At 34.8% G+C, this 12,505-nt stretch overlaps 1 long non-coding RNA gene across 1 annotated transcript in view; it reads right to left on the bottom strand.

Moving 5' to 3' along the window:
* Positions 1-356: 356 nt before the first annotated feature.
* LOC141381266 (uncharacterized) overlaps positions 357-12,505 on the bottom strand; it is a 186,329-nt gene continuing 174,180 nt past the window's right edge. Inside the window, exon 3 of the long non-coding RNA XR_012401175.1 lies at positions 357-1,581. This is a non-coding gene — a long non-coding RNA (uncharacterized lncRNA). The remainder of the gene's footprint in view (positions 1,582-12,505) is intronic.

Raw genomic sequence — 12,505 nt, forward strand, 5'->3', positions numbered from 1 at the left:
AGAGGTCACTCACTGAGCAGAATAGAGTCCCCATCAATATACTGGGGTTTAGGACCCACACAGACCGCAGGAAAGAGGCGATTCATTTTTATTTTGACTGGCAATTCTTTTTTTTTTTTTTTCTTCTGAAAAAGACGATGTACAGTTCTTATAAGTTAATTTCACATGTACACAGTGATATGATTCGAGTGTATACTGTGTGAGCGCATAGATAAATATATGCCTATCGTAAATAAATAATGGCTTTGCATCAAATGATATTTACTTAAACAGTGATAGTATTTGACAATAAATATTGCTGAAATGACCCTGTCCAGCTTTAAGAAAAATGAACCAAATAATTAGGCAACAAAAGTCATAATAAACAATACCAAGGTTTATCAGACAACTAGATAAAAATTTATAATAAGCTGAAGCTGTTTCCCAAACTTGTTCTCGGAGGCAAAGCAACAACCCATTTTCACACTCTTTCTAATTAAACAGCCTATTAAATGCATCAGCTTATTGGCCGAGAGTCCAGGAATATGAAATGCCTGAAATTAATAAATGGGTTAGACAAATGAGACATTGTGCACTGTTGGGGAGTCCCCAAGAAACAGGGAAACGAATGGATGGATTCATTCAAATGGCAAGCATCAACCTCTGAAGGGCACTTCAGACAGAGTAAAAACAATCATGGCCCCGATACTTAAGTCTCGCTCCAAACCAAAGTTCAAAAATATGAGGGTAAACCCTTTAAGATTTGGGCATACAGATTCTCCCTCCCAGAGCAGTAAGAGGAGATTTTCTTTTCCTTTCCTTTTTAGATGTATACAGTATGTGTAAATACATTTAAAGGGATAGTTCACCCAAAAATTAAAATTCTGTCATTGCATACCCATTCTTGTTGTTAACCAATTTTTTTTTTTTTTTTTTTTTTTTTTAATTATTATTCTGTTGAATACAAAGATATATAAGATTATTGGAAACCTGTAATCATCAACATACATTGAACAACCCCAGTATGGAACGCGTGTATTCAATTCAATTCACCTTTATTTCTATAGCGCTTGTACAATTTAGATTGTCAAAGCAGCTTCACATGGAAGATCATAGTAAATTGAAACAGTGTCAGTCCAGTTTTCAGAGTTTAAGTTCAGTTCAGTTTAGCTCAGTTCAGTGTGGTTGATAATCACCACTGAGAGTCCAAATTCTGAAGAGCAATCCATCGATGCGCAGCTCTACAGATCCTGAACCATGCAAGCCAGTGGCAAGAGCGGAGAGGAAAAAAACTTCACCAACTGGCAAAAGTTAAGAATTAAAAAACCCCAGAGAGAAACCAGGCTCAGTTGTGCACGACCGAGGCCAAACGTCTTGTGCAGAGCTGCAGTCTAGGAGAACGCTGGGCCTCAGCAAAGACTCGTCTGTCCCTGGAGCGCCACAGGAATCAGTCTCATGCTCTCCACTCCTCCATGACCACCACAGCAGCTGCTCAGGATACGGCCTAGTCCAGGATTATGGAAACCTTAGGATCATCTCGTCGCTGGTCTTGGATCGAATCAGTGGCGCTGCATAGTCTGAGAGCCTCGGGGTGAGTATACCCTGGTGGAAATAGAGAATAAAGAGAATAATTAGAGTAGCTGCTGTTCATATTGTATAAAAACAAGATGCTGACACCTGTGTAGAGCACATTCATTTATCATACCGCTAAGTGATGCACTGTGTATGCTTTACTAAAAAGATAGCTCTTTAATTTAGTTTTGAACTATGAGAGTGTGTCTGAGCCTCTGACGTTATCAGGAAGGCTATTCCAGAGTTTAGGAGCCATAAGTGAAACGGCTCAACCTCCTTTACTCGGCTTTGCTATTCTAGGTACTACCAGAAGCCCTGAGTTTTGAGATCTTAAAGAGTGAGTTGGATTGTAGCAAGACAGAAGGTTGGTTAGATAAACAGGAGCTAGATTATTTAGAGCTTTATAGGTAAGAAGCAATATTTTAAATTCAATTAACAGGCAGCCAGTGTGAGGGTGATAAAATTGGGCTGATATGATCATATTTTCTTAACCTGGTCAGAACTCTGGCTGCTGCATTTTGTACTAGCTGAAGTTTGTTAATAGAGGATGCTGGGTAGCCAGCAAACAGATCATAACAGTTATTCAGCCTAGAAGTCATAAAAGCATGGACTAGCTTTTCTGCATCTGAGATGGATCCCAGGGGTAGCACGTATATTGTAGACAGCAAAGGGCCTAAAACTGATCCTTGAGGCACCCCATACTTTACTGGGCTGACTTGTGAAGGCTGTCCATTAATATTCACAAACTGGTAACGGTCAGCTAAGTATGACTTAAACCATTGTAGAGCCTGTCCCTGGGCACCTGTAGACTTTAAGCGATTTATGAGGATACTGTGGTCGATGGTGTCAAATGCCATACTAAGATCCAGTAAAACTAATAGCACCCTTGCTCAGCAGCTAAGAGTACATCATTGGTTATTTTCACTAATGCGGTTTCTGTGCTGTGATGAGCCCTGAAACCTGACTGAAACACCAAAAACATTGTTCGTCTGCAGAAAGGAGCATAATTGGGCAGAAAAAACTTTTTCTAGTATTTTAGACATAAATGGAAGATTTGAAATAGGCCTATAGTTAGCTAAGTTGCTGGGGTCCATTTGCAGTTTCTTAATAATAGGCTTAATAACAGCTAGCTTGTAAGAGTTTGGAACATGGCCTAAAGATAAAGAAGAGTTGATAACATTAAGAAGAGGTTCTCCTACAGCAGGTAGCAATTCCTTCAGTAATTTTGTTGGAATTGGGTCCAACATACACATAGCTGGTTTAGAGCTATTTATAACTTTCTCTAGCTCTTTCTGTTCTATGATTTTGAAGCACTGTAGGTTATTTTGATTCAGTGGAATGTTTACTGGATCTGATGTATAAGGCGGTGCAGAAAGTTTAACGTCTTCTATTTTTATCTAAAGCCTTCTGTGTTATCACTGAAAAAATTAATGAAATCATCACTACAAATTTGCGGTTGTTCCAAAGTTGACAGATTATTTGTTAATTTAACAATGTTGTTAAAGAAAAATCTAGGATTGTATGATTATTTTATAACAGTTTGCAGAGGTGCTTAGCCCTGGCAGATTTTAGAGCTCTCCTGACTATCTTTGAACGCAATTCTAAAGACATCTAAATGTTTTTTTTTTTTTTCAATTTATGTTCCAGGGCACGGGTTGCTGTTTTGAGAGGGCGAGTATGACTATTATGATGGGTGCCACAGTATTTAGTGTGCTAGCAAATATGGCATTCATACTGCTGGTTACTACAAGGTCATTTGCCTTTGCATGTGCATTTCGAAGTAGAGAAAGATCAGATAAGATATTTGTGAATTCATGGTGGACGGAACGATAGTTCTACTATGGCGATATAGCGGAGCAGATCTGCTAATTTAAGGTAAACACAGCTTATATAGTAAGAGGTTGTTGTCTGTAACATTGTCACTTTGTGGTATGTCACCAACAGAGAATGTGTAGCGCATTTTAAAGAGTAAAATTCGACAATAAAGACCCATGTTGCAGACGATAAAAACAAAATGACACCTGAAACACTTTATCACTCGGTGTCTTCAGTCCCTAAACGTCTTTTTAAGTGTTGTGAAAAGGAATGGCAACATTACAAAGTGGTAAATGAATGGTAACACTTTATAATAACTACACACTATAAATCATTTATTAAGCATTAGCAAATAGTGAATTCATTATCCGTTAAGCATTACCTCTACATTAATAAACGTTAGTAAGCAGTTTATAACTGCAGCTACAAATGCTGTATTCTTGACTTATAACCACATTTAAAATGTGCTTAATAATTGTATTTTTATACTTAGTAAATGATTAATTTTTCATTACTAAATTAAGTATTGCATTATCTACAAACCAGTTGTATTTAAGAGTAGTTGAGGGTTTTTAGGATCATTCAGAATGAGTTAGTAAATGATTAATAAACTATTAAAATCAACGTTTATATGTCTTATGATTCAGGCATATACTAATAGTCAACTAATATGTTAATAAATGCTTTATTAACTCAACTTCATGCAGTTTTGTGACCTAATCTAAAGTGAGGACTATTCATGCTTTATAAATCCTTTATAAATGACAAATAAAGGCTCAGTTAAATTCTAAACAGGAAAAATTACATTATTCATTCCTATTCAATTAAAGATACACAAATGAAACTGTACTTCAAATAAAAAATAAATCTTTGCAACTTGATCTAAAATAAAATCACTGTAGAGTTTAAACATTACATTTTATTACATTGTTTAATTATTATATTGTTGTTTTATCCAGTTTTGTTGTATTTTGACACTCCTGTTATTCAGCAATGTTTAAACTTTACAGTAATTTTACATTTTAGAAAAGATTGCAAAGATTATAGTTCATTTGATTATGAGCCTTATTTGTCATTTATAAGGGATTTATAAAGCATGAATAGTCCTCACTTTAGATTAGGTCACAAAACTGCATGAAGTTGAGTTAATAAAGCATTTATTAACATATTAGTTGACTATTAGTATATGCCTGAATAATAAGACATATAAACGTTGATTTTAATAGTTTATTAATCATTTACTAACTCATTCTGAATGATCCTAAAAACCCTCAACCACTCTTAAATACAACTGGTTTGTAGATAATGCAATACTTAATTTAGTAATGAAAAATTAATCATTTACTAAGTATGAAAATACAATTATTAAGCACATTTTAAATGTGGTTATAAGTCAAGAATACAGCATTTGTAGCTGCAGTTATAAACTGCTTACTAACGTTTATTAATGTAGAGGTAATGCTTAACGGATAATGAATTCACTATTTGCTAATGCTTTATAAATGATTTATAGTGTGTAGTTACTATAAAGTGTTACCAACTTTATTTATTTTTTATTCATGTTTTCCATACTGTCCCAACTTTTTGATTTGGGGTTGTATGAAAAAATATGAAAGTCAGTGGTAATAGGTTTACAACATTCCAACTGTTCGACCAGGACAGTTTTATTTATATAAATACAAAATGTTTTTGAATGTTATTGAGAAAATAAGCACACCCCTTCCAATCACCACTAAATTTAATTTACATTGAGCTTAGATCAATAAATGTTTACCTGAAGGCTTTTTCTTAGTCAATTGAGCCAATGATAGATTATTGGGTTGCATGTAAATGTAGCCAGTGCTTTGAAAACATTTACCCTGCCCATCCATCAGTAGACCTGTAAAAGCAGACCTGGTGTTTTTTTTTTGTTTTTTTCTTCAATAAATGATTAATGTTTGCAATAAAGTTACAGTCGACTTGACATCTGTGAGATTCATGAAATACAGAGAGATTAATAGGCGTCAATGCGCCGTTTTTATTTTAGATACACCTTTTCGCTGGCTTTTATTGTGCTCTCTTCCAACATGAAAAATAAGAATAATAGACTTAGCTGCTTTCTTTAAATCCCGGATCCAGGTAATCACACCCATTATGAAGCCAAAGCGTTCACATCATGATGTAACGGATGCATTAACACTGGAAAGCTAAGTGCTACAGCACGTCAGAGCGGCATGCTTCTCCGTTCAGGGTCATTTAAAAATTACACCAGACCTCACTTACACAGAGACAATTACACATAATTACACTAATTCATATTCCCATCAGCTTTTGCTTTTTTTAATTGGCAATTTAGTTTCGGACCATCATTAAAGACATTCTGTGTGTTTGTGGGAAAACATGTTAGCAGAAGTGGTGCAGCGACAGATTGATGACGCTGATGTTGGGAGATCACAGGCGCAGGTGGGTTTGAGTTAAAGGTGTTGTTTTTTCCTCTGCTCGCAACATGGTTTAAGGCTTGTTCGGATGTGTGCAGCCATTGCTCATTGTGACAGAAGGGCGCTGGGTGATTTTGCCGTGTGTCGGAATAGATTCACATCACAGAGGCAAACACAAGTGTGTATTAGCTGCATCAGAAGCAGTGTGAAGACAAGCAGCTGCGACACTGTAAGCATCTGTCAATATTTACAAGCTTTCTCCAACTAAATTAAGCCAATACAGCCATAAAGGAAATGGACCCTTCGCTGTATTATGTTTTTATTATTATAGTGTGCTGTGCTCGCACTTGAGTTCAGTACAAGTCATTGTGCCAACAAAAAAAAATTACTACTTGGTTTGAAAGTTCAGGACTGTTTAAAACTACAGTGAGTACGTTTACATGAACTCCAATACTCCGAATTTAATGCGATAACGACAATACTCTGATTAAAGAGTCATGAAATACCAAAACACATTTTTTGAGCTGTTGACAGTCGTATATGTGTCCTATACTGCTAAAAACACTATAAGTACACACATATTTCACTAAAAAGTGAAAATTGGTTGTTTTCGTGTTATTTTGAGCAAATTTGTACTTCCGGTTTTAATTTTTGAAGCTGCGTCACAGCCATGAAATCTTAGCATGTATTCCTATGTGTAGACTGGACGTCTGTACCTGGGAGTGCCTTATTACGTCTCTGAGTGTGCTGCATTAATGCATGAGTAAGACTTGGTTCAAACCAATCAGCGTGCTCTATTGTGCAACTTCATTAATATTAAATTAATGTTTCAGTGTTCAGACGGCAGAGAGACGCCATGTTGTGTTGCCAAAACAAGCGTGCAGTGTTGCTTTTATAGTTTGCTGCAGTGAAGGTTTTGTTTTCATTTTCTCTCTATGAGAGCGCAGCTGGACTCACGTGTGGATTACAGTGCACGCAACGCTCGACAACAATACGTGTTTAAGGAACATTGTTTACCCGAGAGCTTTTCTCATCTAGAAATGGTGAGATCCGGATTTGCTGCTTTCCTCTTAATAAAGATGCGGCTCTAGTTGCTGTTGATTGTACACCGAGTGTAACCATGTTAGCACCACAATCAAACTTACCGTCGTGGAGGATTTTCACTGCATTTTGTGACAGGAATAACACACACGGCTTTCTGACACTACCTGCCGAGTGCATCTGAATTACAGAGAAATGTGGAGTTTTTTTTCTCTTATTCGCCGTGTGGTAATGTGTGTGGTAATGTGTGTGTGTGTGTGTGTGTGTGTGTGTGTGTGTGTGTGTGTGTGTGTGTGTGTGTGTGTGTGTGTGTGTGTGTGTGTGTGTGTGTGTGTGTGTGTGTGTGTTGACTCTCAAAATCAGCGAGTGCCCAAATCGACACTCCCATTTTTATGCAAATGTTTTACAGACCATCCCACTATTGCTCCTCCGACACTCCCCCCTAAACAAAGCTGAACACGCCCACTTTCCTGACTTTTTCCAAAGTAGAAGTGTGAAAAAACCCTGCTGATACAAGGGGATTTCATGGCCCTTTAAGAGTCTACCATGTAAACAGCCATTTTTGATTACCTTAATCCGACTAAGGTCATAATTGAACTAAACAGAAATCGAATTCAGACGTGGAGTATGCAGATTTTAGTCACATTACTGAAGTGCAGTACAGACATGTAGACATTTAAACTTATACCGTGATGTAGGAATATTTGCAGCATTTTGAGACAGGATATTCTATACACACAAAGCTGTTTGACACTATTCTCTGCACCTCTAGAGTCAGCAAAGGACCACAGACACATATCGCAAAAGTTGAGTTATTTTTATTTTTTTTTCATTCATGTTTCATAAAAACACTGGGACAATTTTATCTTTTGGACACATTTTTCTATTTGAATTTTGTTGCAGGCATGCTCATTGTTGATGAATAAAATATTAAAACTGTTTTGCACTGTTCAAAATGAGATTTTGTTATTTTTCACAATATTTATGTACAGTTCCATATGAAATACTATAAGCTTACGAAATACAAAAAATTTGCTGTAAAGTTACAGCAAAAAAAAAAAATTTTTGAATTACAGGAAATTTCTATAATTTAACATCCTTTATTTTACTCTTTTTTTTTTTAATAGCTAGAGTGCCGGAAAAAAAGTTAAATTTACATAATTTTACAGCAGTTATTTTGTGTTTTTTTTTTTTTGGCACCCTAGCTGCCAGAAGTCATAATCCAAGTAAACAAAATTGAATTAAGACATGTGGAGTACGCCTATTTTGGCCGCATTAAGTGCACACATGTAAACACCTTAATCAAACTCTTACCATCGTGTAAGATTATTGCTGCATTTTGCGATAGGATAGTCTATACACACACAACTGTTTGACACTATTCTCTGCACCTATACCGAGTCAGCAAAGGACCACAGACACACATTGCAAAATGCAGAGGTTTTTTCTTTCTTTCGGTGTGTGGTATCAAATTCCATTAAAACCCCAGTCCTTACTTCATACTATAGTCTAATTTTATCTATGGACAAATTTTTCTATTTGATTTTTGTTGCGGTCGTGCTCATTTTTGATGAATAAATTATTAAAACACTGTTTTGCATTTATGACTGATTATTTGAGTTATAGCACTGTTCGAAATGTATCATTTTATGTAACTTTTCTCAATATTTATGTATAGTTCCGTATGAAATATTATAAGCTCAAGAAGAATTTTTAAATTACTGGAAATGTCTGTAATATAACATCCGTTATTTTAAAAAAAAATTCAGCTCTCGAGCTGCTGGGGGAAAAAAAAAAGGTAAAAATAACGGATGTTATATTACAGAAATGTCCTGTAATTTTTTTAATTACGGTAAATCTCTGTAATTTTAAGACCATTATGTTATGGTAAATTTCTGTAATTTTAAAGCCGTTATTTTAAGTTTTTTTTCCAGCACCCCAGCTGCCAGAAGTCATAATCCAACTAAACAGAAATTGAATTAAGACATGTGGAGTATGCCAATTTTGGTCGCATTATTGAAGTGCAATACACACATGTAAACACCTTAATCAAACTATTACTATCGTGTAGGATTTTCACTGCGTTTTGCAACAGGATATTTCATACACACACAACTGTTTTACACTATTCTCTGCACCTACCAAGTCAGTGAAGGACCACAGACACCAGCATAATAAAATGTGGAGTTTGTTTTCATTCGGTGTGCAGTATTCAGTGGCGGTTCTAGACAAGAATAACTGAGGGGGGCCGTGCAGGGGCGGGCCACTTCTATGGGGCACACTTTAACATACATCACAAACTACTTAAACAATTATTCAAAGCCTTTTTTTATGCATCACTCTGCAGTCTTTATAAACAAGATAATTAAAGAACTTAAAATAATCTTCCATGTTCATTTATTTGACAGGTAACTTTGTATTGTCTAATAACACAACATTTAAATACATCAAAGCACATGTTTGCACCTGTAAACTTTAGCAGATACAGTTGAAGTCCATTTCTGTTGCCCTCTCATTATTTAAAATAATGTTAAAATAAGATAAAATAATCTTTAACAAACCAAGGACATTTTCACAGTATTTCCTATAAAACAAAAACAATTCTTCTTATTTCTTATAGTTTGTCCTGAATAAAGGCAATTTTAATTTTTTTATAAAACAGTTTTAAGGTCAGTATTATTAGCCTCCTTAATAAATATTTTTTATTGCTTGATTGTCTATACAACAAACCAGTTATACAATATTTACAGACTAATTATTTAAACTTTCCTAGTTAACATAACCTAATTAAGTGTTTGAATTACACTTTAATCTGAAAACAACTACTTATAATTTACTGGGCCACCTTTGTCGTATCTTGCAAAATAAGAAGTAAAATATTATGCACTTACTGTCAGCATTGGAAAGACAATGTTATTAGAAATGAGTTAAAGTATTATGTTTAAAAATGTGTTGTAAAAAAATTATTGTGCTTTTTGTCACGACTGAAAACAAAAATGAATGAATGCAAAACTAAACGAGTTGAAAATTACTTTTACATGAGTGTGACTGAAAATTTGATCAAATGTGTTAGATCTGTTCTCCGGTACTTGCTGACTGTTTGTAAATTCAAGACTGTATTTCCTAACATAAAACTACGTACACTCTACTTCAGATTAATAATAGTCTATTGGAAACAAAAGTCTAACATAATCATCAGTAGACATTTTGATTTGATTTGAGTTTTCACAACATGAGCATGACTGAAGTTGAATCTTTTTATTAGCTGAGTCAATTTGGGGCTTAACCTCTGACGAATGTGGGAACTGATGAGCGCAGCACCGTCACTGACAAAAGTCAGGGGAAAGCATAGAGAGCGAGTGCCACTTTTCTCAGCTTGACCACCTTAATTCTATACTTTAATGCTAGAATTTGAGGTTATCTTTTCTGACTATTAAATGGGAAGGTAAGTTATAAATCTTAAAATCATTTCAGCAGTTCAGACTATTTATCAGACTAGGAAGAGCAAAAGCTATCCATAAACATCACTGAAAACAAATAACTCGAACTGAAAATTCTCTGTGTTCTCCTGTGGATCATTCAAACATCCTGACAGAAAGACATTAGAAGAAATAGTGAAGCTATTCTTGAAACAGCAAGAGGATGAGGGAAATTAACTAATCAACCGGTTAAGAGACAAACTGAGAGCAAATAAACTGTACTTGAAGTCACAACATTTTCAGCAATGTCTTCAGGAAGATCTTTTAATAAATCATCATCATTTTAATAATAGAAATAGTCAACTCCTTAACTTTAGAGGGAAATAAGCTCAATGATAAGAAAAAATGATAAGAGGAAGATTCTTTACTGCAAATGCAGTTCATAAATATTAACCTATATATGTGTGCAACTTATCTGTAAATCCAGATTAGGGTATATGCCCAAGCATGCCAATGGGACTTTTAATTTGCCAGTAACCTGGGTTAAGCGCTTCCAGTATGCCAATGCAAAAACCAGCATGTTTAAGGACTGTTTTCTTTAAAAATCAGCGATCCCAGTGATATCCGATATAAAGTAGGTCTCAGATTGTACAAGAAGCACTGCATTTTCCCCCGCCATGTCTTTATAATATGAGCATTTATTTTACCCCAGTATATTCAATGGAGCTTCTGCGCTAACCTGCTGATTCTGACGCAACCATTGACCTATAACTTCAATATAATAAACATATGAACAAAATAAAATAGAAGAACACAATAAAATACATAAAAACACAAGATATTTGAAATTTACATAAATGTTCCTTAAGAAATCTAGCTACATAAAATCATCATGGTTCTCAAAAAAATCCTCAGGCTCAAATCCATTTGCATTTCTTTACTTGATATCTTATTTTATTCACTTTCAAACAGAGCAGCCTGACAGAAACCAAGAGTTTTTATGTTCCCGGAAACCGCTTGCAGGCTTCATTAATAATTATGATAATGTAACACTGAATTAAACATGACCTTTTGAAGTAGAAAACAGACGTCACATGTTCTTATGAAACATGCTTCAGTGATCTTTTTATTTACTATTTAATAAAAATATCTCAAAAACAGAACAATTTAGTCTATTTATATATTTCAATTTGCCGAATGCACCTCAGCTCAGGATAAATAACTTATATAATCATGAAGCCCAGTCAGAGACTAGCTGGAATTTTCACTGCCATGACAAGAATAAATCACATTACAATGTATTAATAAAGAACACTGTTTTTCTAAATTAATTTTTCTAAATAGGTGCATTTAATTGTACATGAAATTCACCCTTAAAAAAACTTCTTTCAGAAACATCTTATATATTATTTAGAAGTTTGTAGTCACAATGGTTGAGATACATTTTCCAGAAATATTCATAATTTATCTTAGACATGGTATATTTGTTAGGCCCACACAGAATTTGCACGCGCAGACTTTTGCGGATTTTTAGCCCAACATTGATTCTGTTTATTTACTTGTGTATATGTGTGTTAATTTATATTTATTTAGTTTTTAAATTAATTACAGTAATTCATTCATTCATTTTCTTTTCGGTTTAGTCCCTTCATTAATCTGGGGTTGCCACAGCGGAATGAACCGCCAACTTATCCAGCACATATATTACGCAGCGGATGCCCTTTCAGCCGCAGCCCAAAAGTTAAAAAGATATTACATTTTATTTCATATATTAAGGTTTCAGTTATGATACTACCAAAATAATTCTGCAAAAATCTGCAGATTTTTTACAAAATTCTGCAAAGAAATAGCAAAAAAAGTCTGCAGATTCCGTCTGGCCCTACCTATAGCCTTAAAGGACTGTATGCACAGCCAAATAATGAGCACGAGCAAGAGCAAAAACTATCCATAAGCGTAGCTGAAAAAATAATGAGAACTGAAAATTCTCTGTGTTCTCTTGTGGATCATTCAGACATCCTGACAGAAAGACACAGATGAGAATATAAGAAACAGAATGAAAACAGCAAGAGGATGAAGGAAATTAACTAATCAACCACTATAGAGACAAACTGAGAGCAGATAAACTGTACTTGCAACATTTTCAGCCATGTCATCAGGAAGATCTTGTAGTGAACCATCGAGAAGATTTTTTATAATAGAAATACTCAGTTAACTCAAGAACTCTGGAAAGAGATAAGCTCAAAGATAAAATAAATGATAAGT

Source organism: Danio rerio, chromosome 3 (assembly GCF_049306965.1).
Source record: "Danio rerio strain Tuebingen ecotype United States chromosome 3, GRCz12tu, whole genome shotgun sequence".
In the NCBI taxonomy this organism is placed as follows: domain Eukaryota; kingdom Metazoa; phylum Chordata; class Actinopteri; order Cypriniformes; family Danionidae; genus Danio; species Danio rerio.